The 19,664-nt window shown below is 38.8% G+C and overlaps 1 long non-coding RNA gene across 4 annotated transcripts in view; it reads right to left on the bottom strand.

Moving 5' to 3' along the window:
* Window positions 1-6,730: 6,730 nt before the first annotated feature.
* LOC140596409 (uncharacterized) overlaps window positions 6,731-19,664 on the bottom strand; it is a 76,912-nt gene continuing 63,978 nt past the window's right edge. For 3 of the 4 annotated variants that reach the window (XR_011998393.1, XR_011998396.1, XR_011998394.1), the window contains 2 exons: window positions 9,058-9,185; window positions 6,731-7,066 (listed from right to left, as the gene is read on the bottom strand). This is a non-coding gene — a long non-coding RNA (uncharacterized lncRNA). Of the gene's footprint in view, window positions 7,067-9,057; window positions 9,186-10,396; window positions 10,602-19,664 lie in introns of all 4 variants that reach the window. The other variant, XR_011998395.1, reaches the window with a different exon arrangement.

Here is a 19,664-nt window from a genome sequence, read left to right as displayed (position 1 = left end):
GAATCTTAGCCCTTTCTCAGGCCACAGTTGTTCTATTATCCATTTACCATCGAAGTGAACATGAAAAACAAAAAATGCTTCAATGGATTACCTGACTCCGGTCTCCCTGTTGTACTACAATGACCCTTTTTTCTCCAGATAATCAAGTTCAATTGCCAATGTCAATAAGATAATTCATCTCCTCACCTGCTGGTCTCTTAGTATGAAAGGCCTGAAGTGATTGGTCAACATATTTTGCTTAAAAGTCGATGAGAGAAAAAAAAAAAAAAGTCGATGAGAATCTTACTGTGTCCCCTGGTAAATGTATTCCCCCTTTGAGAACAAGGACCTCTATATCCACAGCAATATTGGAAACACAAAATGAGTCACTAGAAGTAATGCTATCATTTATACTTCCACTTTTAACAAAAAGATTTTATTTATTTATTTGATAGAGAGAGTACAAGCAAGGGGAGCTGCAGAGGGAGAGGAAGAGGCAGGTTCCCCACTGAGTAGGGAGCCCAACACGGAGCTCAACCCCAGGACCCTGGGATCATGACCTGAGCTGAAGGCAGATGCTTAACTGAATGAGCCACCAAGGCATCCCTATACTTCCACTTTTGTTTCCTGGGTCCATATATTCTAGTTTTCGGGGCACAGCATCATATAAATGCCCATCCTCTCCAGGTGGACAGACAGGACCAGATGGCACCAGTAAAAACCTTCTTACAATCTTTTTTTTTTTAAGATTTTATTTATTTATTCATGACAGACCCAGAGGTCTGTTCTCTCAGACCTGGTGACAGGTGCATCTTTAAGAGACCATTCTATTTCTCAGTCAGGCTAGGAGCTTATAGGTGGCACAGTATGTGATAGGTTCATATGCCCACTGTGGGCTCTAAGGTAGGTTCCTTAGTATAACATGGTTCTATCTGGAATCTTCTATTGGTGGGTCAAAGAACCTACAAACTCTTCGATTCTGGCATTGGCTGAGGCCCTGTGTGCAAAAGAGGCAAACGCATACTCAGAACGGGTGCCGGTCCTGACCAATGTGTTTATTGTTCTCTCGAGGTGAAAGGGTCCAATATAGTTGGTTTCTTCCAAGTGATTTGTTGTTCTCAGGTATATAGGGGCTCAGTATTTGGTCCTATTGCTGGCAAGGTAAACATTCAGCAGTGGCGATAGCTAGCCCAGACTTGATGAGTCGGAGGCCATGCTATCAGGCCCATCTCCACTTCCATGACTACTGTCCATCAGGTCAACTAGTATGCTGGTTTTCAGGTACTTGATGACAGAGCCTAACTGAGATCAACTGGCCAAGTCATTCTGTCCACTTGTTTTTTATTTATTTATTTATTTATTTATTTATTTATTTATTTGATTGTTTGTTTGAGAGAGGGAGAGAGAACACAGAAGCACAAGAGGTGGTGGGCAAGGCAGAGGGAGAAGCAGGCTCCCTGAGGGGAGCCTGATGAGGAACTCGATTCAAGGACCCCAGGATCACGATCTGAGTCAAAGGCAGACGCTCAACCACTGAGCCACCCAGGTGCCCCTACTTGTTTGTTTAATATCGTTTCAATGGTGAATGTTTTCAGTGGGTGTTTACATCGGATGCCAGGGCAAGAACATCTTACTGCATGGCAATCCCTGCAGATCCGTTTCCATGCCTTTTCCCAAGACCTCCTCAGCCAGAACTTCCAGTCTTTCCCTTTCTGGTCCCTGTTCGATCAGTGCCAACACCCATGAGCCCCTGTCTATTCTTATTTTGTTTCATTTTCCTATTCACACAAAGTAGATGACTGAGTGCACCACCCAGAACTCTGCTCTGTGGAAGGAGTTCCAGTCACCACTTTTTTTCAGGGCTGTCCTGAGTAAGTGGAATAGAGAGCAGCAGTTCATCTTCAGCTGTCACTAATAAACTAAGCCAACTTCTTAATCAACCTAGCCGGCCTCTTCCTCCTCAATAAGATGGTCATAAGGGACCCCAACACCCACATAAAGCCAGGGGTGAGAAGTGCTAGATAAGATGATAAGAGGGTTGGGGCACCTGGGTGGCTCAGTGGTTGAGCAACTGCCATCAGCTCAGGTTGTGATCCTGGGGTCCTGGGATGGAGTCCCACATCGGGCTCCCTGCAGGGAGCCTGTTTCTCCCTCTGCCTGTCTCTCTCTCTCTCTCTCTCTCTTTCTGTCTCTCTCTTTGGGTCTATCATGAATAAATAAATAAAATATTTAAAAATAAATCATAAGAAGGTTTTTACTGGTGCCATCTGGTCCTGTCTGTGCTTGGAACTTGTGGAATCACTTCCATTTATACTGGATGACTGCTCAGCTTGCCGGAGCTTATTATGACTTGGGGGGTCAGCAAAATCTTACTAAAGAAGGCCATCTGTGACCACATTAGACTGGTGACTTGATGTTCCATGGTCAGGTCTCTGCAAAGGACCAATGACATTACAGTCACAACTTTCTGAATGATAGATAGTTTGCTACTGCCTGGATCTGCTCCAGACCTCTTTCTTGCTTAGGGCCCCACTCAAAGCTGGCGGCCTTTCACACGACCAGTATATATAAGAGTTAGAAGAGAATTTCCAAATGTATAATATGCTGTCCCCAGATCTAAATGAAACAAAACAAAAACACCCAAGAATTGTGTTTCTTTCTCTTTGTGGTGTGAGGTGAGATACAATAGAATTTATCTTTTACTTTAGAAGGATGTTGTAAATTCCCCAGGCCCTAACCCCACTAAGCATTTCATATAGGTAGGCTCCTGAATCTTCACAGTTTGTCTCCTACCCTAGGAATGCATGGGTCTTAACACAACACACATACTTTGTGCTCATCTGGTTCTATTCGCATGATGTTTTTATTAGACCAATGTGATATACCACAGGGTATCAGTCCAGGCTCCTTTTTGATGACATTATGGCAGACAGTATGGGGTTTTAACATGGACTTGGGGCAACACAGGAAATGTATAATACTGTCTGTGTTACATAAGTGCAAATCACTTTCCTGACATGTATGGGATGGAAGGCTTTTATCAGCTCAAAGACAGTATATTGTATATCAGAATTTTTGTTTATCTATACTAGTGAAAATACCGCATGCAGTATAACAGCTGCAATTGAAGCCACTAATTGTTTAACTTTATGGAATTTCACTGTCATCCCTCATGATCAATCATACTTCTCTAAAGCCCAGGTTGGTTCATTTAGCAGGAATATCATAGAGACCATCCTCTCTTCTGTTAGCATGATACTAATCTCTGTCATTCAGTCCCAAGACACAGTATTGATTTACTATACTGGAAAGAAAACGATTCAGAGGCTTCTAGCTGGCCTTCTCCCCTATAATAACTGACACCCCAAACATCAAGAATTACTTGAGGATTCTCCGTCAACTACCAAGTATGCACATTCCAGTTTTGCATTGGAGAAATGACCACAGGGTAGGTTCATGGCTGGGACCTGGGCCAGGATGCCACCTATTACCTGGCCACCACACACCCCCAAGCTAATAGGAGGCCAAGTTGGCACTTTGAGTCCTCGAGCAATGACATTCATTTAGATGCATTGTCCAGTAATCTTCTACAGATCTGGGTAATTCCTTCTCCCCCATGCACATTTACAAGAGTTAATGTTTATAATTCACTTTAGAAACAAAACTAGGGAATTGGAACTGAATACACTTGCTGCACTGTCGCAGGGTCTATCCTCATAGGAATTTGGTTTCTCCTTCAGTTAATGGGTTCCAGCTCTGAGAATTGGTTCAGGTACAGAAACTAAGGAATCACGACTGTTTACTGGGGTAGCCATCTTCCATCTCCTGCTTATCCATCCTTGATTTTTCTTGGTTGTATAAATTAAATAGTACCCTTACGGACCGCCCTCTGCTCTTGTCTGTGGAATACCATCTCTGTACCTCTCTGAAGGGTGAGCTTTCTTGGCCACCACCCCGAATGGGGTGCCACTGATTGTAATAATCACACACACCTTGCACCACCACCTGACCTTTATTACTTTGGAATCATATTGTCAGCATTGCTGGAAAGGAGCCCATTTCTACGACAGCACATCCTACTATCAGCCCTGGCCTAGGTAAGGACAGACGTTACTGAACTTCTCAGTGATGCTGATGTCACTCTATGGAAGATTTATTTGTTAAAAAGGTTTATCCAAGAGTGCGAATTTCATTGATATTTCTAGCTTAAAGCACAATAATACCATTTTTTTTGGAGAAAAAATACATATATCACAGGAAACTAAGGGACTGAGCAACTGAGAACACACAACCACATTGTCTTCCGATTTTAATTATTTGAAATGTTTGTGTATTTTTCATTGCTGAAACAGCTACAAGAATTTTATGGAGAATCATTTCCTCCCACTGAACTTTTCTCAGGTTTGCAGAGGTACTGAGAGTTAGTAAAACCTGACGGAATCTGCATTAAGGAAAGAAATGAGACTTTATATCAAGAACTGAGATATTCCTGAAATGAATACACATATGCAGAGAACAACAATGATATCAAGTACCACAGATTGTGGATGAAATAAAATGTAGCATTTTTCTTGGGCAAGGCAATTTGGGCATCCTGGAAATTAGAAACTAATGAGGTCATTTAGGTTTTGTTTTGTTTTTATTTTTTTTTTAACCGTGGAAACTACTAGTAGATTATTCCAGGTGGGCTTCAATCCCTAGTGTTTTCCCAAATTTCAAGGTCACACCTCCAGTACTATGGTGGATTGTATGATAAACGCTGCGGAACTCTGAAGTTTCACCATGGAATGCAGTGGCCTGAAACTAATCTGGTAGCAACAAGCTAAGTAGCTGCTATTACCTACTCACTTTATGTTAATTCTGTAATTACTCAGGTGGAAATACAGGTAGAAAAATCATTAGAACTGTCTTTGATAAACATTTTCTTTTGGAATCACGTTTGCTTATTTTTCACTTAGAGTTTTAAGAAAATGAAGAATATTAGAGCGAGGTGGATAATCTAAGAAACGTCACCTTACACATGAGAAACCTGGGACCCCAAGGTCTGTCTTAGACCAGATGTGTCTCATGCAAACGTTTCATAGTTCCCAGCGAGATATGAAATTTCAAGTTTTCTTTCTTGAAAAGATCTAGGATTGACATTTTGACCAGTCAGAAGGTAAGTGACTTAATTATACAATATAACGTTTTCAATGATTTCTCAGACTTCCCAAGAAACCATGTCACATTTTCTTGATTTTCAGAATTTTACTCAATGTCAGCCTCAGGAACACTTACTCCTAGTAAAGAGTAAGGAAAATAGTGCTTTATTTCCTCATTTTTTTTTTTTTTTTTTACCTAATGGTTCACTGACAAGAACACAAAATCAAATGTTAAAAGACAAAATATTAGAGTCTATCTATACTACTAAATATACAACTTCAATTATATTTCAGTCTTCTATTTCCTTAAAACTATGAATAACTTTAAATTTGTAAGGAAAAAAAGCAAAGAAATTCTTTTGGCTTTAAAAAAATTAATGTGTAATATTAGCTTATGTTCTGAAATTTTCTTTTGTTCTGAAGAATTTATTTATTTATTCATGTGAGACACAGAGAGAGAGGCAGAGACATAGGCAGAGGGAGAAGCAGGCTCCATGCAAGGAGCCCGATACGGGACTCGATCCTGGGATTCCAGGATCACACTCTGAGCCAAAGGCAGATGCTCAACCATTGAACCACCCATGTGCCTCCAGAATTTTCTTTTAAGACAACTTTATGTCAATTTACCTCAAAATTTACTTCTCTGGAATATTTCAGAATGTATAGTCTTTGAGTTGGCTTTAAAAAGTTCTCACGAGTATTAAAAAAACACTAAAGTAATTTCATGTACTTGCCACTTCAGATTTGGAATTATTCTGTAAGTCTCATGACAAAAAAATCACAATAATATTTTCAAAACTATTCTAAACTTCCATTAAATGAAAGAACAGAAACTAAATCTCCATTTGCCACCTTCAAGGGACTTAAATCAGATTGATCGTCTTGGTTTCACAGTTTAACTTCAATTTAGATTCAAATTTTGATCAGTATTATTTTGATAACTTACTAACAATAGAATCTAAGCACAAGAAACAAGCTATTTGCTGCTCCTCTTCTTGGAGGTAGTATTAGTCAACCAGGTAAGCCTGTTTTCTTAAAATCATTGTTCATTACATGTTTTTGCTGGCCTCTCTATTAAAGTCACTCTTGAAACTGGAGGCTTTGGTGGTGACATGTCGATAAACAGAAATAATCATCCAAGTACTGATAACTTTTTTTTTAAGACTTTATTTATTTATTCATGAGACGCAGAGATACAGGCAGAGGGAGAAGCAGGCTCCACGCAGGGAGCCCGGTGCGGGACTCGATCCTGGACCCAGGGATCATGCCCTGAGCCAAAAGCAGATGCTCAACGACTGAGCCACCCAGGTGTCCCATAACTCATGTTTTTTAACAGAAAAGTAAATACTCATTAAATGCTAACAAATTCATGCAGGAATCTAAATAAAAAAGGGGCAAACCTCTTTCTTTAAAAACAAAACAAAACAAAAAAAACCAAAACTCTAAAGCCAGCAGATCAGAAAATGGATTCATGACTTCAACACATTGGCAGCAAAATCATTCCCTAGAAGCACTAATCTGTGACCTAGACACTGAAGAATAAGATGAAAAGACAGAAAACACAATATCATCTATGATATCAATTTAAATGAACACAAAGGAAACATGAGTTTTTATAACTAAAAGCATTCTCTTTATTCAACACTCACATTTTTAATAGTAATTTTTTAAAAGGTGATTTCCATGATTATCTTCCTCCAGAAGAGATAAAAGAAGAGATAATTGCTCTTCTACTGTCTTCAAAGATGGCTTCCCTTTCCCATAAAAAGGCTGAAATGTACAAAGGTAGGTAAGAGAGTGAAGGGGCTGGACTCACATATGGTAGGTTGCAGCACACTCAGAAGAAGTGCACCTGGGAAGAGTCCAAGCTTCTCCAAGTGATGCTCCAGATTCCATAGGAGACTGAAGAGCGTGGAGGTCATGCCCACTGCCAATGACTGCATGGCCTAGTTCACCGATATGAAAACAAGGAAAGAAGTTTGAACATGACCCCCAGTCATGCTGACTGAAGACCATATGAAATGCCTGTGGCTAACATTTCTGAGGACTTACAAAGGCACCCCCACCTTTCTATACATTAGGACTATTAACACATGGGATTTTCCCAACAACCCTGTGAAGACTTACAGATGAGGAAACTATATCTGCAACAGGTCAAATAACTTACTCAAGGTTTCACATGGAGTATGAAGCAGTCAGGGTATAAACTCTAGGAGTCTGGCCCTTAGACCTATACTCTTTGTTTTTTAAAGATTTTGTTTATTTATTTATTTGAGAAAGAGGGCATGCACGTGCAAGAAGAGGGAGGGGGCAGAGAGGGTGCTGAGGGAAAGAGAAAAGGAGAAGCAGACTCCCCACTGAGCAGAGAGCCTGAGGTGGGCTGGAAGGCAGACACTTAACTGACTGACCCAAGCACCTCTCCAGACCTGAACTCTTAACTACTGTGACATCTTCAAAAAGTTAACTGTACATCCCAGTGATGGTGTTCTATAAACAGACAGATAAATAATCTATAAATCAGTCATAGTCAGTCAAAGGTGTATATGTTTGTTATACACGCACATGTACAAATACATACACATATATATTAAATGAATACATGTCTGTTAGGACATTAATTCTCTATTAAATTTCAGTTATTATCTCTTAAATGGACTTATACACCTATGAGGAGAGTGTACAACCAGTTTAAATTTCATAGTTTCTAACTCTAGTTTATGAGAATTCTAAATTTAGTTTCTGTAATTTAATCTAATACTTTGTCTAAATCCCTATTCTCTCCATCGCATTTATTTAATCATCCCTCAGGTAAAGTCAGTGAAATTAGAAATTACTCTATAACTCCAGGTTAAAAATCAGTTAGCTCTGAATTTAAATCTGGAAAGTTCTTCCTATCATATTGCTTCTGTGGCCTTTCATTCTTTCTGTCTGGTCTTTGAATATCCCTGTACCTGAGGGAGATCTGCAGATGGCATGGCTTCATTGTGACTGTAGGACCTTTTCAATCCTCTCATACCTCTATAGGTATGGGAAATTGTTGAATTGCTCTTCTAGCATCCCGGGGACTCCAGAGTCTCCTGGAGCTTTCCTAGGTCTCCTCTCCAGTAGACCATCCTGGCCACCATTTGTCTGCCCAGTTGGGCACAGCTCTGGTCTAGGCTTCCTCTGGAAGGCTGTTTCTCTCCCAGCTGTAGTCTACTGGGAAGACCTGGATCCTCTCTGTTCTTGGATCCCCCCAAACCTATCTGGGGATATTGCTCCTTTTCCCTGCCAACCTGGCAGAGATGACCATCTTTTAGCACCATCTTTAGCACCATCTTTTCTGAGACCACACTAGTATCTAACCCTGCAGTGGTTAGCTTTCCTCTTGTTAACCTTTCCTCTCTCAGACAGTGAAATGTTATCTCCTTTGGTTTGGCTTGTTTGTTTTTAAATATTTTATTTATTTATTTGAGAGAGAGAGCAAGAGCATGAGTGGTTGGGGGGTGAGGGGAGAAGGAGAGGGAGAAGCAGACTCCCTGCTGAACAGAGCCCAATGAGGGGTCATGACCCAAGCGGAAGGCAGACGCTTAATTGACTGAGCCACCCAGGTGCCTCTGTTATCTCTTTTTGGGAGGAAATCTGCCACTTATAGTTTCATGAATTCTTCCCAAAATTATGGTTTATGGATAAATTATATGCTCCGATTCTTTCAGGCTCTTATTTTTTAAGAACACAAAAATTTCATTGTTTTTTTTTTATAAGATAGTCTCTCTCTAAGATATGAAAACTGCTTTGTCAAATTTAACTCTGAGGCTAGACTGCCAGGGTTCAAATTCCAGCTCTGTCACTTACTAGTTTTACGGTTATTTAAATGCTCTGGTACTCAATTTCCCTGTGTGTTTGTACATACATATATAGTAAATTATACATGTTAAATAATACATATACTACTTACCTTATAGAAATGTGATGAGTATTTGATAAATATGTGAAGCACTTGGAGCACAGGAGGCACATAAAAGCATTAACTGTTATTATTATTGATATTATTATCAGGTAAAAGCTGGGTAAAGAATCTTAGACCTAGAAAAATGCAGGAAAGAAAAAGCTGGCTCAGTACCTATTAATTTTATCCTGACCCCAATTCTTCTTATTTAGTAAGAATATTTTGTGAAGAAGGAAGATTGGTTTTTCTTAAAATTAATCAATAAATTAATTCTAAGAGATTTACTAATGTGTTACATTTCACTAATGTGGTGAAAGAAAAATATTAATTCAATTTCTTTTACTTCAAATCCACTCTATTGTCAGCTGATCTGCTCGCAGGCAATGAGAAGATATCTAGAATCCACTGGAAAAAGGAAACTATTTTATAATGCCATCTAAATCAAACCCTGTGAAATATTTGATTTTTTGACAAATATTTCCTGAGAGTCTTACAGTATAGTTTCATGCTAAATGTCAAGCTGCATGCCAAGATTAAGATCTATAATACTTTTTCTTTTATTTTCTAGGAGGTTACCAGACAGAGAGATAAATAGATATATGCATAAAACTAAGTACTCTTTAGGATAAAAAGCATTTTAATTAGGTCCCAAGTTGCTATGGAAGGCAGAAGGTGCATTTAATACCGGTTTAGACAAGATCCAAAAGGATTTCATGGGGAATATGACATTTGAGCAGAAACTCAAGAGAAGGATATACGCAAAAGGGTGCTGACAAAATCTTAACAACTGTCTGAAAAAATATATACGTGTATATAGGTATATATATATGCCTAATTTTATTTTTTATTTATTTATTTTTATTTATTTATTATAGTCACAGAGAGAGAGAGAGAGAGGCAGAGACATAGGCAGAGGGAGAAGCAGGCTCCATGCACCGGGAGCCCGACGTGGGATTCGATCCCGGGTCTCCAGGATCGCGCCCTGGGCCAAAGGCAGGCGCCAAACCGCTGCGCCACCCAGGGATCCCTATATGCCTAATTTTATTATAAAAATTAATGATATAAACATATTTAGCACACAATTTACAAATAATAAGATATACTATAATTTTTATTGTAATTTCCATATAGACAGATTCTCACAGTATTCATTGATTGTTGCTAACCTCTTGTGTCTATAGACAGTCTATGTTTGCAATTAAAAAATGAACACAATTGCAAATGTCCAATGTTGGAACTTTAATAGTGTGTCAAGTTTATAGAATTGATGATAGTTTTTGAATACTAAGAATATATTTCTTCATTTTGGGGGGCTATTTGCTATCTAAAAACCACAAGCATGACATACCTTCGAGTTTAATTCACATTATTGACACTTTCCTCATGATTTTTTGAGTCTAGAGACAATCAACCAAAGGACAGATCCAACTCTGATTTTTAGTGCTTGCTGACTTCCTTGGTGTAATACTCCCAGCATGTCTGATTGCCAGCTCCCAAGCTACATCACGTCAGTGAAAACAACCTTGAGAAGAGATTTGCAGCGGCACATTATACTGTAAACATAAGTAGCATAAAAACATAGAAAAATAGTAAAATGTGGTCAATTAGGAAGTCATAATTTTTAATGTTGCTTGCCTTTGTTTATTATATAACTTATTTACTGTAATTATCATTTATTTACTGTAAGTTTATATAATTTGATTTTTTAGATGATTATGTTAACAACTGTCTCATAAACTCTTGAAATCTCCTCCACGACAACTCCTGCACACGTGTAGATATTTTGTTTATAGGATATCTACATGGCTGGATCATTACCCTAATTCATAGATGAAGAAAGAGAGAATCAGAAAAGCTAAGTAACATGTCTGAGGTCATTCAACAGCTAAGTCATGGAGCTAAAGTTTAACCCAGAGCTATATGATTTCTAAGGACTTCTTACATCCAGGAATTTATGGAGCCCTGAACTGGGAAAATAGGATATACGTACTGTTTTTTAACAGTTTGCTTATTAAGTGTGTGTGTGTGTGTGTGTGTGTAAGTATATGTGAGAGACAGCATTTGGTCTGAGATGTATATTCATTAAAGTCTAAATGTGAGGGTGGGGAGAGTATTAGACTATCACCTCAAAGTTTCCTGTGGGTACTGATGTCTACCAAAAAGAACACAGAAAGTGGCTTAAACTGGTTCTCAATACAGATCTTTGGAATTTTGATCAGCAGGGAAAGAAAGGGAACTTGACCAGGAAACCAATCATGCGAGAGGCCAGAGGCCCACAAAGTCAACAATGGACAAGCAAGTGTGACTCAGGAGAGGCTGCATAGTGGATAGAAGGGAAGAGCATGTTCTGGAAGACAAGGCCAGCAAAACGTTAAGAGATATTTCTATCTGACCATGACGAGCTGAAATTCTGGTTTCCAGCAAAACTCGTTAATTCAGTTCTTTTCAACTTGTAAAAAATATTCACTCCATTTTTCGGTGGGCAGGGAATTCATAGGTTTGTCTCCAAAAGAATTATTTTTCTCCTAGGATTCTGGCCACTAAAAAGTCACCCCAGTCTCTCTTTTCTAATTCTTTGGCTGTCACTGTTACCTCCCAAAGGACATCGCTGTCAGAGCTTTGCCATCAACCATTTCAAGCAGCTGCTTTTCTCGCTGTTCCACTGGATTTTTCAGATGTCAGAGTGACTGCTCCCTAAATCTTAAACTTAGTGGATCTCAAGAGACCCTTTCATCCAGCACCAGTTTGCACCCACACCTAGATAACCAATCCCTTCTTTCTACCCAAGGGTCAAAAAACGTGCTACCACAGGGCAATTTTAACCTTTCATCCTCTGTTCAAATTTTTTTTCTTTTAATTTTTACATTCATGAGCAAATTTACTCCAAATGGATCAGAGTTCCTTTTTCGTAGTTCTTACGGAAGAAAGAATATGGGTAGATTGTGACTGACTTTGAATGCTAGAAAGCTTAGACTTGATCCTGGGAGAACACAGAAGGCCCTCCAGGGAAGTGACATTATCCAAGTTGTGCTTTGGAGACATAATTATGATAGTAGCACGCTGAGAGCATTGAGAGATGAGAAATTAGAGACAGAGTCAAAGTCCAGGGACTATTTTAACAGTTCAGAATGAAAATGATAAGGGTCTGTACCAGTGTAAAAACAATGGATATGGGGGGAAAGGGCAAATATTTGAGACTAATTTTGAAGTAAACAATCAAGGGCTCTCTAACTGATTGGAAGTGAAATGCAGCAGCAGAAGTTAGTAAGTGGTGAAGCTAGGGGTCAGAGAAACAAGCTGGTTTGCATCATATAGAAAGAAGAGAGCAGCACACATGTACAGAAATGTCCAGCAAAATATTGAAAATGCGGGTCTAGTTAAAAATAGAAACTGTAATGCATGGGAAGGAATTGAAGGGTTTTTTTTTTCTCAGTGAAGTAGCACTGTCACCTTCAATTTAGAATACATTGTTAGTATTTGAGTAAGACTAGTCCATCTTCAGTGGGTATTAAATGAAATAAAACACTTTTAGCTTCCGAGGATGTATCCTAGTATCAAGGAGAGCTTAATCTGATCATATCAGGCTCATTTATAGAGTAGGGAGTCCACTAACAATATTGAGGATCAGAAAACCTTTGCATGTCATTAATTTTTAGATACTAGAACTTTGAACAAAACAAGCCTAATCTGATTCTATCTTTAATTATCCATCATATAATTTAATCATTCCATTTCCCTGCCCCTAAATTTTTAACTGGCTCCATCACACGTAGGAAGAAATCTAAACTCTTCAGCACTGCATAGGAGACCTTCCATGATCCAGCCTCCCTCGCTGGTCTGATCTCTTCTCCCACAAATTCGCTTTAAGGGGTGCTGAGTTAGCAAGCACATATCCTCTCTACAAAGGATTTACCCATTAAGTTAGCTATAGAGGCTTCACTCTCTAAATCAATGGTTTGGTTAGACTCAAGCTCAAGACATACTGAGCATAAAAGAACTTGAAGGAGTGAGGGAGAGAGGAAAGGTACATTTTAGCAGACGAGGAATGGAAAGATAGATCGTATTGCCAAGCCACCCAAACAGTCAGAGGGAATTTAAATATCAGAACCGAAAAAGAAAATACAGAGATCTAATAAGTACAGACAAGCCACCACTGGCATCATTCTTCCTTACAGTGGCACTATTTCTAGCTATCTCATCCCTTCTTATGGATGGTGGGAGTAGCTAAAAGTAGAATGTCAACCATCGTCTTCTGAGAGAACTTTTAGTTCGGTAAATTATTTTGAAATAAATTCACTTTAGTTCTGTGAAGTCTTTGAAAATTGAGATGTTAATTGGAAGAGATAAAAAGTTAATGACCATGAAAAAGATTGACAAAACAGCCGGCCATATTTTGTTGTGCAAGTATTGTTTTCTAACCAACTATTTTGAAAGAGACACTAAGTCTTCAGTGTGGTGACAGTCACCAGTATATTTTGGCACCCTTACTTACACTTCTTTCCTGCAGGCTGAAATTTCTTTGGGGATGCATTAATGTCACCAAAGAAGAAGAATGTCATCACCCGAAACAGAAGAATGATTTCCAAGTTAACAACGGAATACAAAATTCCTAATATTGATATTAATTTTTAAAGCAGGGCAGCCCGGGTGGCTCAGTGGTTTAACATCGCCTTCGGCCCAGGGCATGATCCTGGGGACCCAGGATTGAGTCCCACGTCAAGCTTCCTGCAGGGAGCCTGCTTCTCTCTCTGCCTATGTCTCTGTCCCCCCCACCCCGTGTCTCTCATGAATAAATAAATAAATCTTTTAAAAAATTTAATGCAATGGCTTTAGACTTATAATAGGGGAAAAACAAAACTCTCAGCTACATTTTTGTAAGCTACTTCTAAGTCAAAAACATTAAAGTGGACTCTATTAAAAATGTCATCTCACTTAATTTCCCCCCCCACAATTGTAGTCATTTTGTAAAAACAAGAAAACAGAGGTTCCAAGATGTTATTGTCCAAGATTGGGCACTTAGTGAGTAGTAAAACCTAAGTGTGCACACGGTCAAGTCTAACTCCAAAGTCCATGTTGCTTTTGTCTATAACTTTGCTTCCGAAAACTATTTTGAAAAAAAAAAAAAAAAAGAAAGCTAGAGGGGGGTGGGTAGAGAATACACTAATATAATAAATCTGTGTGAGAGATAGAATTTGTGATCATCTCAACAATGATTATAATTTATTTTCATTTTTTTTAACAATTTGTACTTTTTTAACACCACTTCACTAAATTCATTTCTCTAAGATGATAACAGTCTGAAATCCTTTAGGCTACACATTTTTTTAATGGTGCTAGTTCTTTATAGGGTATACCAAGATACCCAGCGCAGCCCCTTTTCCCCCAGGTGTGAAGGACTATTCTGCAGTTCAAGGGGTAAAGCCGGGCTCTGGTCCATAGATGTCAGCCCTCTCCAGAAATTGCCCCATGATGGGGTAGGCCATGCTTACTTTCTGGGGGTAGACTCTGTCCAATGACTGTTCAGTGCAGGAGAATATCAGCCTAGCACCTACAGTGTCCCAATTTAGGACTACTCTTGTCAACAGCATGTCCTGTTCCCTGGTCTTGGTTCTTGTATTCAGCCAAGAAAGAATTCAGAGCCAAACTCTTAAGCAAGCAAAGGTTTAATAGCAGTTTAAACGAAAGTACACTCTCGAGATGGGAGCGTAGGCAGGCCCAGAGGTGACAGCTGAACTGGGGGGGGGGGGGGGGGGGTCAGGGTTGTCTTTTCCTCTTATTTTTGGATAGGCCATGGGTCATAGCTAGGGCGGTTTCTGACTAAGGTTGCAGCCAGTCTTCTAAGGAATTAGGAGAGGGAGGCTTGGCCCTATATGATCCTTGTGGGAACTGTCATGGCAGCCATTGTCTGTTGGGGGGTGGGAAGAGAGACCACAGTGTACATGTATCATAATGAAGCTATCGGTTACTGTTGGGCAGTAGGGAAGAGCTCCTGTGGCATCCCCTGGGATCTGTCCCAACTGTTTAGAACTGGGCCTCCATCATCTTATCAGTGGGAAAGGACTTGTTCCCTGCCCAAATCTAGCTAACTACCTACTCTATCACTCTGAAGGGCCGTCCCAACTCCAGCGCTTCCCACAAAGTGGAAGGAAGCATTACTTAAGACTGCCTTACAGGGGCACCTGGGTGGTTCAGTGGGTGAGGATCTGCCTTTGGCTCAGGTCATGATCCAGGGGTCCTGGGATTGAGTCCTACATCAAGCTCCCACACCTGCCTCTCCCTCTGCCTATGTCTCTGCCTCCCTCTCAGTGTCTCTCATGAATAAATAGAATCTTGATAAAAGAAAACTAAACTAAACTAAAACCAAAAAGACCATCTTACAGCTCATGATCGTCCTCAGCCCAGTCATGCTTCCTGTCCTTGCCACTTAGGTATTGAACCCAAACCCGTTTCCCTAATAAACTGTCTACCTGTTAATCTATACCTCTTAGTCTGCACTTCAGGGAACCAGACCTAAAGATTCTCCTAGTCCAAAATATCTAATAAATGAAGAAATTTGCTGGTAATATTACCCTGGCTGGAAAATTAGTGTCATTTTCAAAAGCATTCACAAAAATGGAAATAGCTTAATGAGAAAATTACGCTTATTTATTTAAATTATGTAATGAGCAGAGAGCCATAGGTTTGGCAAGTATAAGAAACTGCTGATCAGAGAGATAATTTAGTTTATGAGAGCCAAAACGAAAAATGCATACAGAAATATCTTCATTGTTAGAGCTAACATTCCATTTAGAGAAAGAATAAACTAGCTTGATTTTTTATCTTTGGAAACAAAGCTTTGATATTAATGAATTCCTTAAAATTTGGATTGCAGGGGGATTAAAAAAGAAGATGTCAAATCAGGTTTTTTTTTTTAATCTACACTTGGATTTTTCTGTGCTTCGGGGAGAAGCAGGATATGAAATATTGCCATCAAAATGCCAATCTTGTCTTTGATGGTAATTGATCTGTTATCACTGAGGAATAGGACGTGTTCCATGTTTCAGTTGAAACCTGTTGCATTTGCCGGCTCAGAGAAGCAGTCACGACTGCTGAGTCTAGCTATGGATATGAACCAGGTGTGAGCTCATTCATCAAGTACACCATCACTACCCGGTTCTGGGTAATGACTGTGCCAAATTCTCTGTGTTTTCACTTGTCTTAATTGCACAACATTGCCCTGAGATGCAGAGAAGTAAATTAATATGTTTTTATGCAATATCCTAATTTGTAGAATTTCCCATTTCCTGAATTTAACTCCCACAAAAGAAATTAACCCCAACTATATGTAATTCAATTTTTTACCACTGATTCAACATCGAGCAGAATATTTACTGTTTTCACTGAGATTTCTGAATAATTGTCTTCAGCGTCCAGGCTGTAAGTACTGACATTAATAAATTCCTCTAAGTCATTTGGGTTCCGAGGAGAGCACAACTCTCAATTTATTTTCTAAATCCAATCCAAAACCTTTATTTTTCAAAAACATTTTGAAATATTACATGAATATTCTCCAGTATTTGCCATCTTAACACATATACGTAAGTGACTATAAAATAAAACATGTGCTTATGCCAGTGAACGGATATTGTAAAAGGAGCTTAAGCTCCAAATGTATTTACCAATTTTGGTAAATATTTGTTTCTCACAAATAATCTTTGGTGTTGATTTATACTAATTCAAAACCAAGAAAGCACCAATCAAATGTATAAATCGTTCTCTGATTTATCTTCCCTTTTTAAAAGATACAATCTTCTGGTGAATTCTATCACCGTGGCATAGGTACATCCACAGGTGCAGGCTTCTGAGAGCGCACCCTTCCAGAAAAGCAACGCAGGGATGACAAAAGAAGTGACAGGTGCTCTGTTCAGAGGCCCAGTATTACAGGAGTTTAATCCTATGCTGTAATGAAATCCAACCCGACCAGCGCTATGTGACTTTAAGGGAATTTATAAATGATTTAAAGCTAAACATATTATTAAATACATCTTTAACTAGGTGAAACTAACTAGAAAATTTTTCAAAAATCCTATTACAAATGTGGTGCAGAGCAGGATCAGTTTACACAAAGACAGGCATAAAAATGTTCATTTATGTGATGTTACTTGAGAAGCAGAAAAGCTCCTTTTCTCTTACATCCTCTCCCCCTAGGCTTGAAGGCCCTTATTAAAATGCAAATATTCTCTGGGTGGATTAACTTTCTGAGTAGAGCCCTGAAGGCAAAGGAAAAATTGGCTGAAATAGCTAAATTATCTATATGCTATTTCAAGCACAAAGTTTCATGAGCCCATCTCCAACTCAAAATAATCGATCTGAAATAACAACAATATTATCATTTCTTAGATTGCAATGTGCCAGATATTGTGCTAATATTTTATATAATTTATCTCACGTATCCCTTACAATAACCCAACCAGAGAGGTATTACTAGTATCTCTAGTTTTGGGAACTCCTGAAAATTGGAAAGATAAGTATTTTCTTAAGGTTACAGAACTAGTCGGAAGGAAAGTGAACTCAAGTCCCAACCCCGGGACACTGACCCCGGGTTACATAAACTGTTTTTCAAAATATGTCCCCACACCCATCTTCTCTTTATTCTTTCCCACCTTGGAGAAAAAGTTTATATGTTTCCTTTCCAATGGCCATCTCTGCTCCCCATCCTATCCATCCACGTCAAATGTTGATCCTATATCTCTCAATTTTCTTCTCATTCCATAGTGTCTAGCCCTTGTGTTCAATTATTCCCATTAAATAACTTCTTCTCTGCTTTATTTGACCCCCTCCACTTGACCAACAAACGTATGTACCGACCTTCACTTTTATGATCATCTTATTTCTCTATTTCTTTCCTCTGACAATATCTTACAGAGGTATTCTGAAAATGTGACCTCCATGTTTTTTATCAAACATTTGAAACAACCTACAAATTGGTTTCCAACAATAACAACAAAAGATGTTTAGAGTCCTTGTTGGTTCTTCCTGATTCCTGGCCCTTCCATCCCTCTCTTCCTCCCACCTTTCCCACCTGCTAACAGTCCAGGAACCAAGATCTTTGAGAGTTCTTTCATACTCACATTTCTTTTTTATTTCTACTGGAATCACTAAGCTTGATGGGTTCAAAACTGATTTTGCCATCCTAATCTTTCACTGGTGCATCTTCCACTTTTCCAATAGATAGAATAACACTCCTGCACTATGTAACCTCCTACTGGGATCATTTATTTGCCTTTTTATCTGAGTCTGTTGTAGAAACTTCTCTACCAAATTTCCAAATCTTTCAAGGTATGAAATCTGACACCAAGTCACTTTTCCATCTCTTCCATGGCTCTACAGAACACCTCTTTTTTAAAGCGCTCCTTCCCTCTTGATTTCCATTATCTACCCAACACACTTCATGGCCCAGTGTCTGGACCCATAGCACTTATGCTTTACCACTTCAACGTTGTTCACACTGATTCTATTGCTTTCCATTTATGCTGCTACCCTGACCTCCCAATCAATTCAGTTTCCTCTGAATTTTCTATTTCATCCAACAGATGTTCCAGCATTTGGTTATTACAATTCATTTGACATTTTAAAAACTTTCTTTTATCACCATTTTCAAGGATGTATATCTTGCCTCTTGAATCAGACTTCGTGTTTTGTTTTTTTTTTTTTATGAGAACAGTGTACAAAGTGTGGATCATTTTCTGTATTTCTCTGTCGCTACTCCATACTGCATATAATACAATGCTTTGCCTGTATAGGGCATCACTACACATTCGTTGAATAAGAGGTAGGTAATACTTAGGATTTTTTACTAAAGAATTGGCAACCATATTGTAATGGAAATCTGTAACAAGTGAAATAATTGTCTTATTAAAATACTTTTTGAAAATCAAATAATTGTATTTTCTCCCACTTTTATTACCCCCACCAAATATGGTATATTTCTCTCTTTTTCCATGTGTGCATTTTATCAGAAGATCTGGGAGCTTAGTTAGTCTCTGTTAAACAGCTTACTGTAACGTTATTAAAAGGAAACAGATTCAGTTTGCTAGAAAATTAAAATTTTAACTTACCTCAAAGACAACACTACTTTGGTAGTAAAAATAAAATGCAAATGTATAAATTTGTTCCATAAAAGCTTACATGATTACTAGAAACAATGGTCTGAAATGAATCATGAAGTCAGCTTCTCCAAAGACAGGTTAATACTGTTACAAGTCTTTCCGTTCGTTTCTTCTATAATTCTCACGATCCTGGGTGTCCAAGTGCTAACATCACGCTCATCATAACAGTGCCAACTTACTCTTGGCTTAGTTTTTGAAAGCCTACTTTTTGCATGCTCCATTTGTGAGGCTAATTTAGACAGAATTAGGGTACTAAATAAAGCACAATTGATTTTAATCAAAGAAAAATAAGAAGTTTATGCCTGTTCTTAAGTCTATGCCTGGACTTCCATCCTATCCAGTAGTGATGAAGAAAGCACCCACTTCTTCATCCTTGCTGGAGTAATGTACAGGAGGCCCAATGGAGGAAAGTTGTTCCTTATACCATCACTCAGCAATAATAGAACCACCCCCCACAGTGTTAGGAGA

This window comes from Vulpes vulpes, unplaced genomic scaffold (genome assembly GCF_048418805.1).
Source record: "Vulpes vulpes isolate BD-2025 unplaced genomic scaffold, VulVul3 Bu000000642, whole genome shotgun sequence".
Lineage (NCBI taxonomy): Eukaryota > Metazoa > Chordata > Mammalia > Carnivora > Canidae > Vulpes > Vulpes vulpes.
This window is presented reverse-complemented; position numbering and strand designations above follow the sequence as displayed.